Here is a 26,347-nt window from a genome sequence, read left to right as displayed (position 1 = left end):
GTTCTCCTGTGCTGAACTGCTGCGCTCAGTTCCAGTGTTATATAGTTGTAGCCAGTGTGCGGTAGAGAGCAAGCAGAGAAAAGGCTGTATGACTGAATTAAAACAGTACCCAGTGAATCCATTGTGTTTTGATTTATAATTATGGAAATTCTTTTATCCCGTGTGTCAAAGTGATTTGAAAACACAGAAGCAACTCCACAGCATAGGTATTGCTCGCTGTAATGTGATATCAGCTCCTGGAAGTGCACCTCAGGCACACATCAGCTGACAGCCTGAAGGTCAGTGCCAAAGAGGCACATTGCTGGATTTGCATTTTCCAGGGAGCTGAGGCAATGCTGAGGGCTCTGAGCCCTGCTGTGTTTCGGAAGCTCTGCGTACACTGGCTAAGGAACCCTGAGCCCAAGCTGCATATTCAAGCTGCTTCCTCTGCTCCCGGTACAAAGGGCAGACAGTGCCTGATTCCTGTCCTGGGGAACTCATCTCTTTGGGTTAGGATGAGTGCTTTTGTCTTTCCGTCCCCCTGGGGACCTGCCTGCAGGCTGCAGCCCGGACATCACCAAAAACGGGGAGGTTTTTAAGAAGAGGTCTGCCTTCACAGACTTCCTCTCAATAATCACACCATGAAAATCTAAAAAGCAAACTCCCAGCAAAGTACAGCTCAGGCCACGGGGGGCTGGTTCCTAACGGGCTCGTCACTCTTCTGGCCCAGAAGGGTTTAATGGGAGAGGCTTTGGAGTGGATCTCCCGCTGAAGGCGAGCCTGCTCAGGCACTTCTCCAGCTAATTTCCCTTTCACTGCAGAGCACATTTCCTCTCTATTCAGGAGGTGCCTGTCTTGGTCAATTCTGCTGAAAAGTCACTTGGAAATTCGTCCTTTTTTGCTTAAACACCCTGCCACAATATCAGCCTCTTGCACAGTTCATATATCAGCCTTCTGATGCTGCAGGGGTGTTGCTTCATCCTTGATGAGCTGTTAAAAACAGGTGCTCACCCTGAGGGTTTGACTTAAATCCAGCAGAATTAAGAAATGTTAAAGGAGGATCTGCATCTTTCAAGCAGACCCATTGTGTCTTGGTGCTGTAGATAAGCTCCAGTCAGTGTAAGAAGATGGAAGTTTCACTCGAGTAAGAGCAGTGCAATTTGAAATGTTGGCAGCTGATAAGTGCAGGTGAGGATAAAGGCATGTCTGCATCAGTCACTTGCATTTCACTCGGAATATATTTTTCTTTGTTAGAAAATCCTGCAGATATATGCACCCATCTGCTCCTCAATCCACATTATCTTACTGCTAGTGTGCTTAATTATATCCTTTCCATAAAATCCGCAATTTTAATATGCCTTGGAAGTATATTCTACACTTTCTTTCTAAAATAAAGTATCCTAAGTATCTCTCCAGTCCTCCAACTTGAGAGACCTGAAAATGCAAATGAAAATATTTTTACTTTTCACTGAAGATACCTCTAGACTCCAAGATTATGCAGAGTCTTGTCCTTATATCATTGTACCTGTATCTTCTGCTTCTGAAAATATTGACCCAAAGGACCTTTGCACACCTCAAAACAAACACAGGCCGAGTGAGAGCTGTACATGAGAATGTGCAATCTGGAAGCATTTATCTCTTCATTCTGAGAAATTCTCACACTTTCCCATATATATTTTGTTCATTTTTTCTGTCATGAAGGGAGAAAACAAAGCAGAAATCTTTCTTTTCCACTAAACTGAGGTCCTGTCCCTTCCCACTTGCATTATTCTGGGATTAGGTGACACTATGTATCTTTAATTTCACTTATTTACATTGAGTTGTATTTAACTCCTTGATAATGAGACCCTATTCAAATATATTTGGTTTATCTCTTTTGACTCTGAAAGTACAAATAATACCAAAATTTCAGTTGAACTTTCATAAAGCTGGTGCTGTCCTATGGTAAAGTCAAATAATCACATTGATTTTCACTTGGCATCTAGACTAACTCTTAAGGAATATATGTGGTAATTGATTTGTATGCTAGAGTTGCTGCAGGGTTTATTTTCAAAATGAGATTTTGGGCTAGGGTATTTTTTTGTTAATTAAATATATTTTAAAGGATTTATCTTCTCTTCTTGTTCAAATAGACTGAATTTTCAATGACTTCTACCAAAATGTTAGATGATCCTCTGCAATAAATAACCCTTTTTGTGAGATAATGCAGAAATCTGAGAAATCCTTATTTCTGTATTACTTCTCCCAGACAAAACCATACATTACAGTTATCACTTGGGATCCTATTTTAAAGACACCACAGTTTAATGAACACACGTTTTAATGAGTAAGGCTCCATTTTTTTTAGTTTAGGTCTTAAATTTTGGGAAGTAGCCTTAATATCACCACCCCTTGTATCACTGTGTTTGTCCTGTGGGCTCCAGAGTCCCCAAAGGCTGCAGCTGGAGGAGAGTGTGACTTTACCCAGTTCCATCCCGACTTTTGGCACTTGTCCTGGGGAGAGGGGGGAGACAGAGTTCTCCTGGGGCCAGCAGGAGCTGCAGACATGAGCCAAACCCCTGCTTGCTCATTCACACAGAGCTGGGCTGGGCATTGCTGGCATGAATGCTAAAAGAAAACCTAAGCACGTGGGATGGGATTTTCAGATAAATTTAAGAGCCTATTTAGTGACCTGTCAGGTGATTTGGATTTATTTTTAAGTGATCATAAAAGCTCGCAGTGCAGAAATCAGTTTTTTTAGAGACATGTTTAAGAAGCCAAATTTATGAGTTCTGATGCTGTTGCAAAGCAGCTGAGAAACTTAAATGCATCTTCCAGCTTTTATTGCTGTGGTCCTCAGCTCCAGTGGGTATCAGTTGGATGTAAAGATGCTTATTAAAACTGCAGTCTCATCCTTCCTGTGATAGCCCCCCTATATTTATCAAATATTTCTGTGATGGTTTCAGGGGATGACAGCCCAGGAAAAGGATGAGATCTAACAACTGATTGATAAAATGAACTAATTTTGAAATATTTGAGTTCCTGCCCCAGATTTGCCAAACTTCATCATGGCTGCACAGGTAATTTGGCCTTTTTGATCTCCTGCCACTCACTTTTGATGGAAGCAAGGGCATTCTTCTGTCTTGGGGAGAGGAAGGAGGCTATATCTGAAACACATCAAAGGATGTAACCAGGCAATAATAATAATAATAACAACAACAACAACAACAATAATAATAAAAACACGATAAAAGTAACAGAAAAGCAATGGCCAGATTTTCAGCTGGGCTTGCAGTGGGCCGACAGCCATTGACATATTCAGATGTCTCTTCAGGGAGTGCATTTAAAGCTTGTCATCTTCAGCTGATACACACCAAGTAGGGATGTGTTCTAAGGACACTTGACATTTATTGAGACAATTATTTAGTCAACCAAACCTCTACCTTCTTGTGCAAGGTAATCGACCTTTATCTCACTCAGGGGGCTGCAAAGACACACACATCACTTTGCCTCTGTCTTCAGAGAGCATTAGTGACAAATCCAGGTTTACAGGGCACAGGAGGCTTCCTGGCCCCCAGTGCTGTGTTTGGGATATTGATGACATCAATCACAGTGAAGGTGCAGTGCAGTTGCCAACCCCAGTAGGTATTGCTGTTTTTTAAAGATATCCAACACCAAATCACAAGCACTTGAGCTTCTTTGTAGGAAGCAAGGATGGCCTGCATTCTGCCACTGCTGAAGAGAAATGTAATGCATTTATCACAGGAAAAAGGTACAGACTTGAGATTTAGTCATCTTACCGTGTATAAAGTTTTGATGTATGTTATTAGAAGCTACCTACCTGGGCTGTATTTCATTTAAGCTTTTAGAGCCATCTAAATCAACTTCTTTAGCTTTAGGAAGATAAAGATTGTAAAACAAGTTATCTGAGCATCAGGAGGTCTACTGCATTGATTTATACCTACTACATACAGTAGATGTGTAATTCACTTATAAATCACCAAGCTGGTGCACATTTTCAGAATTATCTGGATATTTGGTTACTGCAAGTTTAAATGAAGTAATATGAGCACGTTCTTGCTTTTTGAAAGGCGAGGAAGAACCACAGGCAAACAGAAGTGTTAAAAATGATTAAAGGTACCAGGAATACAAAGCTATTATTCTTAGGTTGTCATTTTCTAGAAAAATGCCTGCTGAAGCATTGTTCATAATAATGATATTACCTGTGTAGATCAGGATGTCTTACCAAGATCAGGGTGCATTTGTTGTGCCTTTATAAGGTGGTATTGAAGAGTCAGGTGGTTCTGCAGCTGACTGGAACTGGATGTCTGGAATGACTTTCTTCACAAGTCAGTTGCATTTGTGTGCATGAGAATTATTTCTTCAGAAATACTAGCCTGGAAATAAGCAGGAGCTGTGGAAAAAGGTAAAATGACTATGCCATTTTTTGTCATTTAAATTGAAAAGTTGTCTGAATTGTGGGATTTATTTAGCTGCTGTACAGAATCCCTTCCATGCTGACTCAAGCCCAAATATCTGCCTTGGCTTTAGCAGCCAGCTGGAGCAGAGCTGCACAACCTCTGGAGGAAGCAAGATGGCAGGAGGAGATGTGGCTGGAATCACAGCCTGGTTGTCTTTCATTTCCCCAACTTCAAGACAGCCATTTACAGCTGCACTTATTTCCATGCCTTGATGACCAAAAATTTCTTTAAAAAACCCTCAACCCAACACAACCAAACCCAAAAAATATACAATCACCCCAAAACAAAAGAAAAAAAAATCCCCACTAAAACCCCAGAGAGAGAGAGTAAGAGTGGTTTAAAATGGTTGTTTCCTTCCGACTTTGATTTTTGTTTCTAAGAGAAATTATGGCTATGGAGGGGAAGGAGAAAATGTAATCATTCTTTTACTCCTAGGAATAAGGTGCTAGACAAAGCTGTAACAGTATTTAGTCATACCTCAGTTTCTTCTCCTCCTTAATGAACTTGGCTGATTAAGTACTCCTGCCATTGTCTGTGGAGCTGTTTGTCACTTTTCTCATAATTCTCTATTCATAGGGAAATGATGTGGGGGGATATTTCTGAATGGCTGTGCTCTCCTACAACACCTCTGAAACAAGCCCTTGCCATTGTCTTCTTAACACAGCCATTGTGCTAGACAGCTGGAAAATAACTGAATTCTGCCTTGCCAAGAGCTCTCTTTTTAAACAAAAATTGATATTAAAGGAGTGTAAAGCTGTGCTTTAAGAGTTAACATCTGAGTATAGTAGGGTCTTCATATTTCCATGGCAACAGCTTAACATGATCAGTAAGTAGAGTGGACTATTTTGCTATGAGGTGTCATTAATAGGAAAATCACACTGGGAAACACACATGTATCACAGATTAAAATCTCTTCTCCCTGGTTTTGAAAATAGACAATTTCTTTGTTGCTCTGTATTGACACATTGTTTTGAAATTGCTGTTGCATTAGAAATGCAAACAGTAATTTACTTGGCTTTTAATTACAGTTTTTGTGATTGCAGTGATGTAAATTTAAAGGAGCAACTTTACAACAGAGGTAATCTGACAGCTGCCACTAAACCACTTATTTACAATATGTATCAGCACATTTTTTACAGCAGGTTTTTGTTGGTGGAGTGCTGCACAGTTCTCTGTGGTGGCAGGGGTGGGCTCAGCTGCCGGTGGAGCCATTTCTATTAAGAATATATTGATAGCTGGTGCACCAGCAGTGGCCAGCCTTTCCTGCCAAATCCATTCTGTTTGAAGGGTCAGAGGTGGCAGTGGCTGTGATGGGACAGATTTGCTGTTCCTCTCTGCTCCATGTGCCGCTCATAGGGTGTCACGGGGACACGAGGCCTGTCATTCTGTTCTGGAGCTTCTTGTTAGCGATTGCTGCCCTGCTCTCCTGCACGCTGTGAGAGCAAGCAGAGCTCTCAGAGTGCCAAACTGTGATCGCTCCTCTTCAACCTGTCACTCTTTAGGACAGGGTCTGGATGGAGAGAGCAGCTGGAAGTTCTGGCTGGTTCTCTACTGTCAACTTCTATGCCAGTGAGGGAATCCTTCCTCACTTGAGGGTGTGCACCAGCCCAAGATGTCAAGTGTTATTTTAACATCCTGAAATGAGCTAACACTGACAGACTGCACCATCTCTACAGGCTCTGCAGAGGGATCCGGACAGGCTGGATGAATGAGGAACGGCCTCAGGCTGGGCCAGGGGAAGTTTAGGTTGGATATTAGAGAAAATTTCTTCATTGGAAGGGTGGTCAAGCATAAAACAGGCTGCCCAAGGAAATCCATCCCTGGAAGATGGCCCTGCTTTGAGAAGGAGTCTGGACTTGAGACCTTCAAAATCCTCACCTTGTGAAATTCTTCTAGAGCTGTGTTCAAGATCCTATTTAGTACTAATTATTTATTTCCCACATATAAACATGAAATACATTATAACACAGCTTGGTCTCATTAAAAATTGTTTAGTGGAACAGAATCTGAGAGCAGGTTTATTTGTTGATAAGAAAACATGCCCTGTTGTGTCTTTCCCAGGCTGGGGCATCATTAGTGCCAGGCTGCAACACACTGTGTGAAGGAAACATCAGGAGGCTGCAGCAGAGAGAAATCAGTGCTGATACAAACAGTGCCAAAATAAAGGGAGCAAGACCAGTTACAGATTGAACCTTGCATGTCACTCATGATGAAAAAGTCTTCCAGAGCTACTTGAGCAGATGAAGAAATCATGCATGAAGATGTCAGTGTGTCTTTGACTGTAGAACATGAAAATCCATTTGTTTTAACCTCCCTTTGCCTCACTTGAGTACTTCAGCAACGAATGATTCTTGGCAGTAGCACTTTACTATGCATGCCCCAGAGAAGACCTAACTGGGCCTTCCAGGTACTGATGTAATATAAATAATATTGTAATGGAGCCCATTTAATACAAGAGTCAGAATGTGGCAAATGGGGAAAGTTATATTCAGCAGAAATAAATAATATTATTCCCACAGCCTGAGAAGAAATAGCATGTCAATGGAACCCATAAATCAGGCTGTGTCACTCTCACTTAATCAAATTTACCTTGACATAATTTTACTAAGTATCACCCGTGTGTTACCCAATGTCACCAACTATTTGCATCCTTATGCATAACAGTAATGCAGGTGACATACAGAACAGTCTTGTCTCTCAGGCTCAAAATATATTTGTCACATCTTATTGCTGTCACTCAGCACTTAATATCAGACCTATTAAAGTGTAACTCTTATTAAACATGATGTTAAGCTAAAGAACCTACACTATTTTCAGTTGTATCATGAAGGAGTGAACATGCAAGTTGCAGTCTCCTTTTGTATTACAGCTGTGTGGGAAGCAATGGTAAATCCAGAAGGGCTGGAAAAAGTCTGAGGATAGGATTGTCCACTAAAGAGAGTACTAAACCTGGTGGGATCCAGGTAAGCTCAGTTTTTCCCTTGATTTTGCATGATGCTGTATAAACCACTTCACCATCCCAGTGCTGTTGTCCCTTTCTGTGATTTGTTTGTTTTATCCAGCTAGGTTGTACCTTCAGAGGGTTTGTTCCAAGGCAAGGAGAGCTGGGACTCCTGGGATGTGCTATTGTGTACATAAGGACAAGTAACAGTATAAAAGTGTCCTACAGACTTTGATAGTCTCCAATTCATGCAGACCCTGTCAACTTCTATGAGGGATCTTTGCTCAGTTCTTCAAAAGTAAAGAAGCAAGATGAGATTTTTTTTTTATTATTATTTTTACTGACACAAAGCTCTCTGAACTTCCAAGCCCGGGCTTCTTGATTTGAGCCAATTTTTTCTTAAAATAAGGAGTGCTGCTTTTTCCCTTTTCAAAAAATGAAGCATACAAGTATTTCAGTTTCTAAACCAAATTTGAATGCCTCCTAAAAAGCTGTATGCTGACCCCAGTCTATAAAAAAAATGTTTTATGTAGGCCATCATGTAAGCGACACGTTGCTTTTTGTAAGAGAATAAAAAAGGAGCCAATAAGTTACAAATCCCAAAGCAGCTAAGTGAGAGTGGAGGAAAGTACCTTCAGTTTTCAGAAACTGTAAATTGTGGTTTAGTGATCCTGCTGGAACCTAAGGGAAATGAAAAGAAAAATTAGTGTGAGAAATATTCAACAGGGAAAATAATACAGAGTTGAGAGGAATGGGTTAAGGGTGAAAAGAAATTTCTGGAATGTCTGCATATAAAAATAAATGTCCATCACTGTGGGCATTCTCAGCACCTCTGCAAACATCAGATCCTCCCTGGAAAGGCCCTGGAGTACGGGGACTTGTGGCAGGAGAGCAAGAAAATGAGATGTGACAGAATTAGAAGGTGGCAGCAGGCAAAGCACGAGAGGGCCCCTCCTTTGGATGTGGAGTGAGGCAAACACAGATGTGACCAAGCAGAAGTGTCCCGGCTCTGCCAGCTCAGCAGAGGGACACTGCAGGTCCAGCCAGGGCTGTGAGGAACCGCTGGCTCAGCTGGCCATGGCAGTGACTCCTACAACACCTGAGAGCCAGAGTTAAACACGTTCCCCAAGGCTCCAGGAGTGCATCCAAAGCAGAGCAGCTCCAGACCTGTGCCCAGAGAGGCTCCTGATGTACAACTTGCCATTGCCTGACGTAGGATGTAACCTCCGAACCTCTTCTGGTTCTTAATTTGCATTTCATGCCATTTGTTGAATTTTATTTCTGCTCACTGCTTCTGCAGTACTGCCTTTGAAAGTGGTGTCTGCTTGTAACAGCAATTATGGAATATTCAATTTCTGCTTTTTACAATTCTGCGGAATTTTGTTCAAGAATATATTTCGTGCAGTGATGTTTTTCTCTCTTGATTGGGAGATCTGGCCTATAAATGATATTTCCAGTACATCTAATCATCTAATGAGCTTCAGATTATAATTTGTGGAAACAGGTGCCCTTTCAGAAGGGAAAAAAAATGACATTTATGCAAATATTTCTTCTAAAAATTAATTTGCTGTCTATTCATAAAAATGCAAGGAAACTTTATCTCCGTGGTTTCCTTGTTCTAATTCATTTCACAAATAAATTTAAGACAGCTAGCAAACTGAGAAAAAATTATCCTTGTTGAGGTGTTATTTCATTCGGTTTTAAATATTAATGTATGATGTTGCATCGTTATGTAGCACTCTTCACAAAGATGATATAAACCATTTGTTAAAGAAAATATGAAGCTTCTGAAATGTCTGCTCATAAATGTTTACAAGAGAGATCATAGGTAGAATTATAGGGAAGGCAAATGAAGAATAGATGAGCCTAGGGAGCCCTGGGATAAGACATGGTTGGTAAGCAGCCCAGGCTGGATTTCTAAATGATGACCTTTTCATCCTTGAAATCATATTTTTGCATTTCTAAGCCACACCATCCCATGATCAAAGTGCCTGAACCTTGAGTCTGTGTATGAAGTAGGTGTACACAGTGAAGCACATCAAATCAGCAATCACAGAGTCATTGAGTGGCCTGGGTAGGAGGGGACATTAAGGATCACCTGATTCCACCCCTGCCATGGCAGGGACACCTTGCACTGTCCCAGGCTGCTCCCAGCCCCAGTGTCCAGCCTGGCCTTGGGCACTGCCAGGGATCCAGGGGCAGCCACAGCTGCTCTGGGCACCCTGTGCCAGGGCCTGCCCCCCCTGCCAGGGAACAATTCCTCATTCCCAAGATCCCATCCAGCCCTGCCCGCTGGCACTGGGAGCCATTCCCTGGCTCCTGTCCCTCCAGCCCTTGGCAATTGTCTCTCTCCATCTTTCCTGCAGCTCCTTCAGGCCCTGCAGGGCCACCCTGAGCTCAGCCCAAAGCTTCTCCGGTGCAGGTGAACAATCCCAGCTGTGCCAGCCTTTCCTCCCAGCAGAACTGCTCCATCGCTCTGCTCATACTGGAGCCTCCTCTGGGCTCACATCATCAGTGGATGGAATTTTTTCTGTTTCTACTGCAGTTTGGAAGACCTGCAAATTTGTGAAGCCCTGAAAACCCAGTCCCCTGCTGTGGCTTGGCTGGGGGAGGGGGCACACATAGGGTGCTGAGAGCAGAGTAGAGAAGGCAGATGAACATTTAGGCTCCCATCCCACAGTTATGTTTCATGGTGCAGTCTTTGCATCCTGTGTGCCTTTTTCCAGGTGCCCTTCAGCTCCCAGAGCAGCCAGGTTTGCCCAGGTAAATCCTGACTCAGTCTCCTGATCTCCAGGGCTGCACCGACCCCTCTGGTGTGGCGTGCAAAACCAAGGCAAAGTTCCCTCATAATCTTAGTAATGAGGTAGTGAATTGAAATCTGCTGGGGAATTCACTTGAAAGAAAAAAGCAAGTGGATTTTCTTGCCTGTTCTCTTTGGGGAATGAGAAGAAAACCCCTCATACACTTTCTGGGGCTTTCTGCTTGTTTGTCCCCTGCTCACTGAGTTCACCCCATCCACACAAACAGCATCTCACTTGCCTAGTTCATTGCCACCATATAAAGGCTTTATTGAGTTTTCTCAACTAGATTTGGGCTTTATTATCTGTTTGCCAAATGACAGGCAATATTAATGCTACGAGGTTTCTGCTTTCTCCCAACATACAAATTATAGAAATCTGTTTAATTTCATTACAGCAGTTGAATTAATTGTGTATAATATGATATTGAGGGGTTTGCTACACAGGAAGAAAAGCAAATTAAGGTGGCAATAAGCATAATTGAAATCCTTTACTTGTTTAACAATTATTTTTTTGCCTTCTCTTTATATTTGTTCTTCACAGTTTTGGTTGTCCTATTGTTAATTCCAGCAAAAACAAGTCTTCCAGATTTGTAGCTGTTTTGACATGCCACTGTTAGCTCACTGAAATGTGACAGAAGAGAACTTCTGATTGGATTCTATTGCAGTATTATGCTATGCCTACCAGTAAAAAATGCAGAGAAAATTGAATCCTAAAATTATCTGCCTCTCTTCCATTTACTCTCCAAGCCATTTCTTCTATTTTTCAATTATCATCTGGTAATAAATGTGTCATAGTGCAAGACGAGACCTCCATGGAATACAGCAACACTGAAGACAGAATGGAAAATTCAAGAATATGCAAACTTGTTTGGATGCAAATTTGGTCATTATATTGAGCCGAAAGACAGGAGCTAGAGAGAAGGAAAGTAGTAAAGCTCTAGAAATTTTCCGTGCTAACAAAAGAGTCCTCTGCCACATCTGCCACTGTGTACCAGGACATGCATCTTCCAGGGCATTTTCCTGTTCTGAGGCAGGATAGGATGTTTATGAAGCATTTGATTCCCTCTGTGAGTTTATCTGGGAATTAGTTGGGACACAGATATTGGATAAAAGCCATGGCCTTTGGAATCAGTGATTAAATTTGTATTGGCTTCTGTACACAGCCAAGATTTCTGTCTTTATACCAATCCCCTAGATGTCTGAATCCCATTCTCCATTTTTTTCCTTACCTGTCTCTGAATTTGTCCCCAGGAATGTCACACACAAGTACAGCTCCCATCCTGCTGCTAGCCTCACCCTCTCCTAAGACATTTGAATTTCTAAGGAGAAATCTTGAGACAAGAAAAAAGTTCTCAGATTTTCAATTTATCTGTAGCCTGGAAGGAAAATGACTGTAAATTCTGGAGCTTCTGCAGCTAATTCTAGGGGGAACAGTTTGCCAGCATTGGAATCACGAGGAACCAGCTTGTGGGGGCTCCAGACGTCATTTAGCCTCGCTGAGCAGAACTCTCAAAGCTCTCTAGAGAACTCTCATATGTTTTCAATATGCTAGTCAAGGCTCTGTGCAGATACTCCTTCCAAATGTACTTCTGCCTAAAAATGCACCAGTATTCCTGGATAATGTCATGGAACTCCAGGGTGCTGCAGCCTCTCTACTGTTTTATGCAGGAGCTGGAGGTGGAGGCACCTATTTTGTGGGGCCACTGTTGTGCCTGGGACACCTCTGCTCATCTCCTGCCCTCCCTGTGCCTTTCCTCTTGCTCTTTGTTGACTCTGCTGCTCACTCAGGGAAAGAGGAGCAGGCTTCACTTCCAAAGGTCACTTCACAAAATCTGAATCTTTTTGCTAAATTTAAGCAGTTGCCAATTTCAAGCCATCTTTAATAACAGTTTAGCCTCTGATTTATCTGATGAGCTCTGGCAAGTGAAGATGCTGAGACAGTCGTGGCCTCTTCACTTCCCTGATACATAGGGACCTTTCTTATTTTTGTAAATGCAAAGATGATATTCTATAACATGGTAAGTTCATCATCTGGAAGCAAGAGGGATGAGCAGCATTGAAGGAGCTGCCTAAAGCATAGACACAGCTTTGTTTACACTGGCCATGAATAAATCCAAGCTGGAATTCCAAAGAAAGCTCCTCTGTTAGAAGAGGCAGGGCAAGAGGTAACCTGCAAGTGGAGGTTTTCAAACTAATTTGAAGAGGTACTTTATAATGATATGTGGCATGATAATGTGAGAGCAATAAGCTGAAAACTAGGTGTTATAGGAAGTTCTTTAGTGTTTCTGCACTCCAAATATGCTGTTTTGGCAGACTATTTCCAGGTCCAACAAGCTGTGGGAATTGTCTGGCTTTACAAACAGAAACTTGAGATCATGTAGGACAGCATGACCTACCCAATGCACTGGGATGTGGAAATGCAGATTTCCTGGCTAAAACCAGAATGCGAGAATCTTTACCTGCCCTTAGATTTTGGACTGCGTACAACTTTCCTGCAGGGAGCTGGCCAACCCGTTTTGGGTGGCTGCGCATGAGGAAAGTGCAGGAAAGGGACAAAACTATTCTTTGAGTCAAATTTTCTATCGCATGCATTCAAGATAAACCAAATGAAAGGATAATGTGGAAATGGGATGGCAGTATGAGGATACTGGCCCACTGATTTCAGCATCAGTCTTTCTGACTGATACCATGTCAGCAAGAAAAGAATTAATCTAAGACATTTTACAGAATACACTTGTAAGTTTTGAGAAGCTTCAGGGCAAACCAATTGAAGTCTAGTATTTCTAAGAGCAGAAACTTATTTACTTTATTTCTTTCAACACTAGAGAGAGTGAACATAGAATGAACCTCTGAAAAAATCTATTATTTCCTATGAATTACATTCTTACTGATCTGAAAAAAAAACCCAACCCAGAACCAACGCAACCCCAAATTAAGATGAATAATATTTTTTACTTTACTTCAGGGGAGAACTATTATTAGACTGACATTCCTAGATGTGTAAATACTAGACCCTCCATGTGATCATTTATTTTTTCTTCTTTTAGCAAGTCTCATAACTTTTGTTCATGGCTTCATTGCTGAAATGGAGAATCTTCAGCTAAACCCTGAGGAGCTTTGGAGGGCAGAAAGCAGTGATGACAATAAGTGAGTTTCCAAGTGACCCAGGCTTCTTTCTCCTGGGAGTCATCTGGGTTACTCTGGGGTGACAGAAAGGGATGTATTCACATGGAGAGCTGAGGAAATAATTCAGACTCTGTGCCACTACCTTCTTCTGCTGATTGTTAGATGTGGTTCTCTGCTTGTAACCTGGATAAAGTTAGTTCTCCCTCAACCAGGCTATTTCTTCATTTAGCCTGGTAAGAGACAAGTTAAAAAGAGACAACCCAACAAAGTCCTTGCCCAACACTATTATCTGTAAAGGCTCATTGTAAAGGCTGATTTTTATTTCATTTAAAACTTCCAGCAGGAAAACTTCACACAGCAAGGTTGGGAAGACAGCCCCCTCACTATTGTTCTCCACTTTTGATTTGCTGTGAAAGGATGCTCTATTTTAAGAATCATGATTGTCTTCTTTTAAGGGCAATTTTAGGACTGTTCTCTTCAGGCAGAAGTAGATGGAGGTGGAGATAATAAATCCAGCAAAGTACATTATAAAGGCCTAATAAATGTTAGGGAATGTACTTTAGCCTAAGGGGATCAAGACCATTCTCCCTGTGTCTCTTACACACACATATTCCCTGATCATAACAAGATGAAGTGCAGATTTTATTGTATTTTTGTGACAATTCTAGCCTAGATCAAAAACAGGGCAGTGGAATAAATACACATCTAAATTAAAAGAAGATTTTCAAATGTTTTACCAAAGCATTTTTTAATCTGACATCTTTAAGTCCCTGCCTTGGCAAAATGGATTTGAGAGGAGATTAATTTTTGGAATTTGCACCCACGCACATCTAATATTGTTTAAATTAGATTTGATTAAATAGTTTTCAGGCTTAAAAACAACAAGATTCCTTGTAGAATTATAATTCTATACTTACCTGCTGCACCTTGTTAAGGGGATGAGAATAAAAATATGTGGAATGTAGTATGTTTGTGTTGACCTTACAAGGAGTGGGCTTCTTCCCTTGTGCTTTTGGGAATTTCCTGTCAGCCCTAGGTGGCTCTTCAGCTTTGTTTACTCTAACTTTTAAATCAGTAATTTACTAGGTCACTTCAAAATGCCATAAATGAAAAAAAAACCTTTCACTTAGTAAGTGAAGTACTCTATCAGTAAAACACATTGCTTACCATGTAGTCATAACCAATGTCAGCTTATGCTTGGACTTGTGGAGCATGGAAAGTACCAGAATTTAAAAACAAAAACCAACAAAAACCAACCAACCAACAAACAAAAAACAACAAAAAAACCTAACTAAATCAAACCAAAACAAAAAAACCCCAAACAAACAAACAAACAACCCAAACCAGAAAATAATCCACCACACTTTGTGGGTTTTTCAGATCACAGCAAAATGAAAAGTTTGAGTTCAGAAATATTTGTTTTGCAAATAGAGCGCATCATATGCATCTTATTCTCTAAAATCTTCTCGTGTGGAGGATGTTTGCCCTCCAGGCATAAACTCCTCAAGGCTCTTAACAGCGGTGGTACCTTTGTCTTCAGCAAATGGAAAAATCTCAATTTATTTTTTTACACATTTAATAATGTTCATAAAAAGTAACTCCTTTTCATCAGTTTGAACAAACTCCTGAATGGAAAGAGCATAAATGTATACATTTACATGATATCCTCAGTGATGCACTTACAGAGGGAAAGTGTTCTTAGGAAGTCAGTATCTAAGTGTCCTTTCCCTCCCATTTATTGCAAGCTCAAGAAAAGTAACCAGGAACACTTTAGGGTACTTGAAGATAACCTTAAAGGCATGAAAGGAATTGGGCTCAGTGTCAAACTATTTGTAAAGCTGCCATTTTGGACACTCAGTAGTTTGAAAGGTTCCCACAATGCTGTAATTTAGTAAGGTCTCCGGAGTCTCTCTGTAAACATAAAATGCACCAAACCTTTCACTTTTTTTCTAAAGTGAAGTTATGACTTCCCTTCTAAAGTGAAGTTGGAGAGAGACAATTGCCAAGGGCTGGAGGGACAGGAGCCAGGGAATGGCTCCCAGTGCCAGCGGGCAGGGCTGGATGGGATCTTGGGAATGAGGAATTGTTCCCTGGCAGGGTGGGCAGGCCCTGGCACAGGGTGCCCAGAGCAGCTGGGGCTGCCCCTGGATCCCTGGCAGTGCCCAAGGCCAGGCTGGACACTGGGGCTGGGAGCAGCTTGGGACAGTGCAAGGTGTCCCTGCCATGGCAGGGGTGGAATCAGATGAGCTTTACGGTCCCTTCCTACCCAGGCTATTTAGTCATTCTGTGAAATTGAATTATTCTGTGTGCACATCTCAGTATTCCCATCCTACGAGCCCTGTTTTAGTCATTCCTTCTATAGGACAGTCTTGCTTTGATACATTTTGCAGAAAGGGATGACAGAAGGGGTACAAATGTCTCGCTTGTATGCAGGAGCAGGAATACAAAGGGCTCTTCCTTTGAAGAACACATTAAGTTGTGAATTAGAGTCCAGAGTAAAAAATGAGGATATAAAAGTGCAAGGAAGATAGATATCAATGTCTGGGAAGATCTGTGCCAGGCACAGTGTTTCCATGTTTGTTCTGTGCTGTGAAATGGCAAGAGAGTGTTTTATCTATGACATTTAATGGAGTCATTTCTGTATCACACTGGAAATCTCACTGAGGAAGCCCACATTTTGTCAGCAGAACTCAGGAAATGAGCACAGTGCAAGTGATGAGGAAACCTTAAGGCTATACCAGCTGTCCCTCCCAAAAGGAGGACAAGGAACAGATGAAATGAGGTGTCAAAATCTGCACAGGATACACAATATTGCAATCTGGGTACCTTTCCTTGGTGTCCAGATGATGCCTTTTTATTGAAGCTTCCCTCAAAATTTTCAGCATATTTCGTCACTTTGGAATATTAAAGCTGTATTATAGTGGCAGTGTAAAACACACCTGTTAACAACATTCAGCTTAGCTTTTGTTTTTGTGTGGTGGGAGCATCATGGATTTTTCATTTTGGAGTTTTTCTGAATGATTTTACTCCCCAGTCAGGCCATAGCTCAGGTATAAAGCAGACCTGTCTCCAGAGAATGACCATTTTTAGGTCAAAGTTTGATTGCCATACAGAACTTGATCTTGTAAATCAGGAAAGCATAACATCTTTTTCTTTCAGGACTCTACATTTCAGCAGTAAGTGGCTGAGGGCCTGCCATTAATCATTCATGAGTATCAGAAAGAATATTCAATTAGAGACGTGCTCTGGGACACTTTAATATTTCTAAACATGACAAGTTTCTGGTGGCTGTAAATAGTACACAAGTGACACATTCAACTTTAGGCAATAAAACAACAAATAATATGAACCTATATAAAGTGATTAGAGTCGATGCAAATTTTAAATACCTCTGACTTAACTTTATAGTCCTGATGTGTTGGGATGAAGTTTGCAAATACCATTATAGATGTAGAAGCTTTTTGTTTTCCCTTTGCATCTAAAAGCTCAGGTGAACTGGTTAATACCCGAGTGGATGGATGCTGTTTACATACCCAGATATTCCTATTTGTGTACATACAGGTATTTAATTACCTATGTGATTTCAGCTTCATTTCAAAGTATCATTTTATTTCACATCCTATTTTACTCCTGTATTTGGCAGATTCCTCTTTTCTGGCCATGTCAGCTACATGGCTTGAGTGTTCACCTTATGGCACAAACAGTGCCAATCTTGGCTGCTTTGGAGTGAAAAAAGGAAATGTGAAATAGTCACAGTGGATTGTTCTACTTCTGAGGATTATTCTCCTGCAAGGGGTAAAATAATTGTCTAATTCCCATACCTATGCTGTAATAAGATCAGTATCACAAAAGTTGTTTGTTTTCCAAGAGAACAATTTAATTTCTGGAAAATTGTATCCTTATTAGGATTTTTCAGGATGCTTGTGATATTGTGGTCCAAGTATTACAAACAGTGGCTTAGTGGTAGATAAATCAATGATGCTTCTTTATTCAGTGGATTCATAAGAAATAAAATTTTATATCTGTACAATTAAGATGGGAAAATTCCCTTCTACCTGCATTTGTGCTTTGCTGAAGGCAGTCAGATGTGTTACATCAAGGTTTGTTTTGTTACCACATCTGCTTATTTATGCTGTGACATTGTTTTTTATTTATATTATCAAAGACATTTTTCTTTACTTTCTGTTTACATTTTAAAAAGGATGGCAATGACATTAAGATGCCCTATGCAATCTTCTGGAGAATCCAACCTTGAATTCAGAGAAACAAATCGATCACATGCTCCTAATAATTGGAAAAAAATTGACAACTGCAAGCCATTCCCAACTGTTTTTTCCTTGAGCCTGCTCACTCGATAAATCCATCTCGATCTTCTTAATGCTCTGAGAAGTGTAATTAGTGTAAGGCTCCCCTGCAAATGAAGGATGGATAGGTGCATGGAGAATTCAGGGAAGGAGCAGAGGAAGGAGATATTAATGTGGAGCAGGGGCAACTGCAGTCAATCTTCTGAGCTAAACAGCTGAGCATTAAAAGTGTCAGAGACACTCAAATCATATTTGCTGTAGTAAACTCTTCCCACCCACTGAAATTAAAGGCACTTCTCACAAGTGTAACATTTCTGCAGTTCTTTAAGGGTCAGAGAATAAGAATGGTGCAAAACCCCCTCTACTTTTACTCAGTACTGAAAACCTGGTTTATTTTGAATGGTTTCTGAACATAAATAATGTTTTGCAAGAGGAACATTTCTGAGAATTTTATTCCAGGCCATTGGAATACTACAATCCCTTAAGTCAAAGACTTCAGTTTTGGTTATGTTGAACAGAAATGTGGCAACAATTAACTGTAAAAATCTAAAAGGGATTGTTGGGGTTTTTTTTTTTGGTTTTTTTTTTTGTTGTTGTTTGTTTGGTTTTTTTTGTTTTGTTTTTTTTTTTGTTTTTTGTTTTTTGTTTTTTTTTTTTTTTTTTTCTGATTATAACAAGCCTTTTCAGTTGTTTTCTTTTAGAATATAATTTCAGTTTCCTGAACCATTTTCTTTAGCATTTTGTTTTGCTAAAAGGAACTCCAGGTTGGGAGTGGACTCATCCATGTAGACATGGACAGGCAATGTGTATCAGCAATTTTAGAAGGAAATAGTCACTGTTGGCTTCCTTGGCTGGTTCTAGAGATGCCTCTTAATTTTTAATCCCCTGTGGGTCTTTGCCCAATTTAAAAGACTGGGCTTGTATTTTGATGGGGCTTCATGTGAAATTTAGGGGCAGAAATCAAATCACAGCAGTTCTGGGCTTTCAGTGAAAGAAATGAAAGCTTAGAAGGAGATTCATCTGGAGAAATGAGGCATTTCCAGGGTGAGGTGGCAGCTGAATGAAAAAAAATCCTGCTTTAGAATTTTACATTTAGATGCATCAGTTCTGCCCACATTCATCTTTAAATCTGACTCTGAGAACCCAGCCTCCAGTGAACTTTCCTCTTGAAAGGAAGCCAGTGGGATGGACCCATGATGTCCAGAGGAGCTCTCATTTTGAAGGATGCAAGATACTGCATACACTGACCATTCTAATACTCATTCATTCTTACCAGAACCCTGCCTGGAACAGCAGAAACTGCACTGATCATGGAACTTGCACCCAGACACCTTCTGAATGTGCAGATAAAGAAAATTCGCTTGTGCCCTGAGCATTATGGCTGTGTTTTTACCAGGTGGAATGACAGACTGATTTTGTCATGTCAGTGATGGCCTGTTCAGTATTGATGGCAAAATGTTTGTGCTTAATGATGCCCATAAATGCCATTTTTTAACTTGTCTTCTAGGGTCCTTGGAAGTATAAATATTCCCTTGTTTCTTTCATTTTCAGAGGTACAGATAATATTTTGATTCCTGACAAGTACTCTACCTGTGATTGAAAGTGGAGAGGGTGACAAGGTACTGGTTGCTAGATAGAACAAGTGATATATTACTTAAATAAGAATATCAACTTATGTTTTTATAAATGGCCTAAATTCCCACAAATATGGTTTCAATCCTACACTTGAAATTTGGTTCAAGCAGTCCCATCATTCTTGAATCTCACTCTAATTTGAGAGTTATATTTTCTATCAGTCCTACTGCAATAACAGTTCTTCCACTTAAAAATTTAATCCATCTTAATTCAAGAAAATGTCAGTTTAGTGGTAATCTCTGGCTCCATATCATGCCCTTTAGCTTCTCTTTCTCTCTGGCAGGATGACAATGTCAGAATTAAATCATGTATTTGGCGAGCAGTTTGCCCAACTGCAGCTCTCTGAATGAAAGCCCAGACCTTGTTTTATTTCTCCATGGTGCAGGTGTTTCCAGCTCTCATGGCTTTCTGTACACAGGGAATTCAACCCCCAAAAGCAGTGGATTGACAAGTGGCAGTAACATTAGCTCTGGAGCATGACTTAAAAGGTAGTTTTTGGTAAAAATCTGAGCAATGGGACCAGATTGTTTCTAATATTTTATTTTCAGTTTTTTAATTTTTTTTTTTGTTTTAGTTTGGCAGATTCTGAATAACATCAGGTCAGAACAGCCTGAGGGATCAGCTGCTTTACCTGAATGAAGCAGCGATCTGACCCTGGCTGGCTCACCCGCCTTCCTGGCACTCTTGTGATGTTTGCAGACCCTGTCTTGTGTCTTTACACATTTCCATCCCTCACAAGGGAAAATCTAGGTAAAGGGTAATGCAGAATACTTGGTGAGGTTTTCCTGGAGCCCCCATGCTGTTGCAGACAGGTCACTGCGCCCTCTGGCCCCCGGAGCTGTGTGCAAACAGGGAGAACAGGTTGGACCAGCTACAGCATCCACAAAAAAAGGTTAATTGCTTCTAAATAGCTGAGAGTGCCATGTCTCACCTTGCAATCTGACAGTGTCCTCATTATAGAGCAACTCTCACTTTCCTGGGTTCCACTGTGCTGGAATTCCTGCTGGGAGAGCTGCAGGGTTAGCAATTTTTAAGTCAGAACGTTCTTCCTTGTATTTATTTGGTGGCTGAATTTAGCTATTAATAAAAGATGATTGTTGCATTTCCAACGGAGCTTTAAAAATTTTAATACTCCAAACACAGTAATGAATACTCCTTTTTCCTGTTGTCAGTGAAATTAGGGATGCAACCAGAGCTTGGGTCTTGGAAGAAAAGGGAAAGCAGTGAGCAGCCCAAAAGACGGGAGTTTGGACCAGCAGTGGTTTTCAAGTTGGTCAGCATCCTCTGGGAGTCTCACAACCACTTGTAAAGGGATGAGGAAAGGAGAGTTTAAAAAAATTAAATAATTTTTAGCAGAATTGCACTTACCATATGGGGGTGTGAATTACCATCAGAAGTTTGCAGTTAAAATATGTATTCTCTGAAACCAGTAGTTAACAATGAATGTTCTTTCCTCATCTTTTGTTCCATGCAATACTCTGAGAAAGAGAAAAAGCTGTCCCTCCCTCAATAATAGTATTTAAACAGAATTCAGAACCTGAAACATGGAAAGCAAGATGGCTAACAGAGGACTAAATCATCTGAGAATAGTGCTTAATAAACTTAATTACGTGGGGAATTTATAATTATTTTATATTGCTTTTAAAAAATCCAGTGTTGAAGACTCTGCAGGGAATGAATAGTCTTAAAATCAAACCACTAGTAACATTTAATACATGCACCCAAAGAACAATTATCCCTTTATGCTTTTGTAAAAAAACTGAGGAAAGAGAAAAAACAGGGAAATAATACATTGTATATCATAATATAGTTGTGTGCTTAATTATAATTATTAAGAAGGAATTGAAAATCATCTGTTATCCCTCTCTGCAGTTTTATGCACATGCTGAATACTTTTTAGCTGCATTATCTTGTACATAAATGCACAAAGGCATTTATCAGCATTTCTGTGTGAACAAAGGTGGGAATTAATAGCTCTTGTCTTCAGCTAAAGCTCATTTACTTTCTAAATCCAAGCAGGTACTAAACAGTGATGGCCAGATTCTGATCTGTGATGCCACTCTAGGTACAGAGTGACTCAAAGGAGCCAAAAGTGGTGAATCCTCATTTCACAAAGCATAACTCAGGTTTGGGTTTGGCCTTGGCTTCCATGACCTGCAGCACGAGCGACTGCAGCGTTGTGCTGGGGAAGAGAAGTGTCCCCTGAGTGACCCCTCAGGTAGCTGGTTACACAAATCTGGAGCATTAACCTGTCTCATTTTTAAGGTTTCCTGGTTTGTCTCTGCCCATGGATTAGGCAGCTGCTCCTCTGCTTTATGGCAGACCTGGGGAGGAAGAGCTGTGCATTCGCTTGCTGCGAGTTAATCGTGAGCTTAAAAAACCTACTCCCCATGCCCTTCCTCTTAAAAACACATATTGCCAATTTGTATTCACTCTTATCCTTCTTGAGTTCTGCATAGGCCTTGTGAGCTCCCCAATGACATCCTTGGGGTTTTTGCATCCATCCTAACATATGGCATGTGTGTGAATCTCTCCTCAAATTGATGGGAGTTTATGTGTGATTGGGAGCAGTTAGCGGGGTGAATTGCTGAATCATGGAACAATTATGGCAGGAATTCTCTGGTTTTTGTTTTTCTACAAATGATATTGTACTGTGTTGCATTCAATCCAGCTCTTGGCAGGACTGCTGAAAAGTTAAGTTACAGCTGGTGCCATCTGGTAACTTTTGAAGCATGTTCTTGGTGCTTCATAATTCTTTGTTTATTCTTTACCTGTGACCTGATCTGCAGCCTTATAGACAATACAGTCACCTTTCCACTGTTGTCTTCCTTTGCCTCTCTGTTAAAGGTTAATTTCTTCAAATGTAGCAGAGGCTGACTTGGGGACAAGGTGCAGCTGCTCCCCCATGCAGAAAAAGCTGCAGGAATTCCCCTCAGATTCTGTGCTCCCACAAAACACACAAGGTTGAGGCCATGCTCTTGCTTTATCCTTGCCAGACAATTGTCTCAGTCACTGCCCTGGGTGGGAAATGACAGCATCCAGAGGAAAGCTGAACATCTGAATGATGTTAAAGGCAGCAGGCAAAAAATGCAGGATAAAAAAATGATGCCAGTTTACTGAAAGCAGCAGACCCCTGTCGTGGGGCCCTGCTGAGCTAAAATCATTTGAGGCTGAAAAATATCAGGGAAAGCACTGCTGTGAACCTGCTCTGTGTCAGCTGCTTGCAGGGATGGGACACTGGGTTAGGAAGACCTTTGCTTTGTCCCCATGTAGCTCCCATTATGTTCATACATTGAAAATCAGCTTCTGAAATTGAACTAGGAAAAAAAGCAGAAATTAAAGAAGAGTCATCTGCCCATCTCTGTATTTAAACAGGCAAGGTTAATTGACAATTGACATGCATTTACAGTGCTTAGGCTGAGCAGGAACAATACTTGAGAACTGCATTTTTATCCTACATCCTTTTAACTTTCTTCTTTTTCCATTCATCTAATGTCAAATGAGTTTTTGGGTTCTTTATACAACTGGTATGAAAAAGTTTCTGCCTCTCTCTCTCTTCCTTTAACTCTGAATTTAACCTCAACATTCTTACCTGTCCAGTAACATCTTCCTGAATAATGTGCCAGAAGAACATCTCTCTGCTGCAGCCAACACAGAGCTGCAATCTTGAAAAATGGGATGCTGTTCTGTGGAGCTAAGGCTGGAGTGCAACAGATGATCTTTCTCAGTGTGACAGTTTGCACAGCCACTGGAAATTCTGTCCTCCAGAATTCAGTTAAAGCATAGCAAAGCCTGCAGGAAAAAAAAATACCCCTCAATTAAGATCTGGCAGATTTACCTCCTAATTTGTCTCATGTCCCACAAGTTTTCTGTGCCTTAAGTGACTTTAGACATGGGAGTTTTAGCAGTAATTAGCAAGGATTTGTGCCATTAGTCTCTGACACTTTCTTTGCAAAGCCACACAGACTTGGAAAATGGGAGCAAACAAATGGACAGCCCAGGAGTGAAAAATGCACAGCACACTGAGTTCACCTGTATAAAAGACTATTTCAAAAACTGTCTGGAAGATGGTTACAACAAATTACTCCCCTTCCAAGCCCCTCAGGAAGGCAGACTTATCAATCCAAAGGGTGAAATCTGAGGTTAAAATAATGTGATCTGAACTGCATGGAAGATAGATGGCTGCTTGGGAAGGAAACTTGGGTTGGAATAACTTGGATGGCCGAGCTGTTCTGCCTCATCTGATCCCACACACAGCAGGATCAGCCTTGCATACATATCCTTGTTTGTCTGCCCACCTCCAGCGTGTAAGAGCTGCTTCCTAACTTCCATCATGTCCATTTGATAAAATTTTATAATGCTAATTTCCTTTTTCAGCATTATAGGATAATATCTGATTAGTGACTTTGCTGTTTTATGAACGTGGATAAATGCTGCCATAGTAACAGGTGTTGTGAGTGCTGCAGTCCAATTTACATAAGAAATTTCCAGCTTAATGTGAGGACAGCATGGCTACCCCAATGCTAACTCATGGAAACAGGATCTGTGCTCAGTGTATTTCTTTAGGGCCTTTTACTGGTTCTAGAAAGGATGGAGGATTAGCATCTGGTACCAGGGCTGCTGCTGTTGTAAGAACCATCAAAAATTCTAAGACTAAATTTTATGCTGCAAATAGAGTATGAACACAGGGTTTTTTTGGTTGTGGGAAACAAGGTAGTCATTATTCCTTGTTAGGGATAAATCAATTTTTTCAGTGGAGAGAGAAAGAAACAAGAAGGACATTTTGAGTATGGAGCAGTGAGTAGGCAGCCTCAGAAAAGAGAAGCGTGTGTGAGTCACTGTGCCTCTCTAAACTCCCAAAGGTGTTATTTTCTTCAGATTTAAACAGGCAGGGTTAATTTGGCTGTAGTGTGTGGCAAATGCATGTGTATTTGTCTCGTCCGTTTTCCCCCTCACCCACTTCTCCATCCAGAAAGGATTTAGTTGTACAATGTGTTGTACAACATATATACAATCCCTGCACATCTTGAACTTGCACAGGTTTGTGACAGAGTGCCCTCCTCTCTCCTGTGCCATGCACTGCTGCATCAGACAGGCTGCAGCGAAGGAAAGTGCCACTGAAGGGGTAAGAGTGGATTACAGTGAAAATGATGGAAATTAAAGCACATTTTTCTAACAAATTTTCCTAATGAATAATTCATTTCCTAATAAACAAAAGGGCTGCCAAGGACATGACAGATTGGGGATATAGCACTTGAGTTATTGGAAGTGGCAGACAGGTCACAACTTTTATTCATGTTAATAGCTAACCACCTGTCAGATAAATTGGGAAGCAGATACCTCCAGAGCAGAGCCAGCAGGCCCCTCTCAGAGCTGTGAGCAGGGACCAGGAGAGGAGCCAGCCTCACTGGCCATCGTGCTGGCAGCTGAAAGATGTCTGCTCCTCTCCCTTCTCACTACATCTCTGTGGGGATATCCACTGATTAAGAAAGGGCTGGTTATGGTAGAGACATCTCCAACCAGTCCCTACCTGCTTGAGGCAAACACAAAACTGCCTCTTGGAAGGGAGGTCACCACCTGCAGAACCAAACAGTAACATGCACAGCTCTGCAGCCCAGCCTGGAAATGCACTGGTGCTTATCAAGCATTTGGCAGCCTCAGAGCTGCCCTCAGAGATAACAAAATCTGTTACAGATCTGAGCTAGCTGGACACCGTATGGCGTTTCTTATTTTGTGTTTGCAAACTTGGGTGGGTCATAAAAGATATTCCAACACATTTTCCCATAGTTGGAAGCAAAGCCAGAACCTAGCTGAATTCCCAAAGAAAAGAGATGTCCCGTTCTTTGAAGTAATCCCATAGGTGCTTTCAGAAGAGGAGGAGAGCTCTCCATAGCTCTCCACTTAAATGAGCTGATCAGATAACTGATCCATTCCTAGCAGCTTTAATTTCAGCTTCTTCCTCTGCCTGACAACATTTGAACCTACCCTACCATTAAGGACTTACAGGATTGATTTTCATCTTGCTCTCCATTCTGTTGAAGCTATTTCACTTTATACAGAATAATTAAATACTCAGTAAGTCCCAGAGAAAGAGAACAAGAATGCAGATTACCCTGCAGCCCCGTGATTAGTACATTCTGACAGAAGCTGTCATCAGCTACTTGTGCCTACTGCTCCTTTAAAGGAAAGCCCTTTAATCCAGCATTTTCACTTGCAGGTGGTGCTCTAAACCCAGACTGGTGTGATGCCAGCTGCCATGTTCATTCACTTCCTGGGATTTCGGTGAGACATTGTTCATGATGTTATTTCAAGAACAAAGTTCTAGATTAAGCCCAACCTTCTAAAAGTACTATGAGTGTTTCAGCAAGGACTCTTGGACACAAAGGAAGGAGCCAGAAATCCTCAAAGCCCTCAGAGGTGGTTCTACCGTTTTCTGAAGATGTCTCTTTCTTCCCCCACCATATGAGAGGTTTGGGTATCTGCTGTCCTTTGCAGTTTGTTATAGCAAGATAGCAACTGAAGCTTTTTTTAGTATTTTCTCAAATTCCTTCAAAATACACAAAGCACAGTTGCATCCACAGCACTTTCTTGACCAGGAAAAGTTCCTGGGAGAATAAAATCTGGTCATGCTGGTAGCTGGATTTTGAACTAACAGTGATCTTGCAATTCCATTCATGGATTAGTGTCCTGCTCTGCACTGAGGTACTGTCCCCAGTGGCAACAGGTATCCCAGCATAAATATTTAAACAAGTGCAAAGGAAAATCTGCCCCATTGTGTTGTTGAGGCTGTTTCTCAGCTGGGATGCTGATATTTTATGAATGTTACAACACTGCCAGATGATCAACATATTCCCAATGACACCATTTGCCAGTAAAATAACTACTGCTGCCTACCGAAGTGGTAAAACCCTCAGACTGAAGCACTGTACATAAAATCTCAGCATTTTTGTTTGCTGTTTCTGTGATTGATAGTAATAAACTTCACTTCCGTGGATGAGAGGCTTCTGTGTAAACACTGGCAGTGTATAATAAAAATGAACATGAAATTGTGCGTTCTTCGCAGAGGCTTTTTCCAGTTTTTGATATGTGTCCTTATGCCAGC

This window comes from Onychostruthus taczanowskii, unplaced genomic scaffold, assembly GCF_017590055.1.
Source record: "Onychostruthus taczanowskii isolate IOZ18803 unplaced genomic scaffold, ASM1759005v1 scaffold130, whole genome shotgun sequence".
Taxonomy (NCBI): Eukaryota; Metazoa; Chordata; class Aves; order Passeriformes; family Passeridae; genus Onychostruthus; species Onychostruthus taczanowskii.
The sequence above is the reverse complement of the archived record's forward strand: the minus strand, read 5'-3'. Positions refer to the sequence as shown.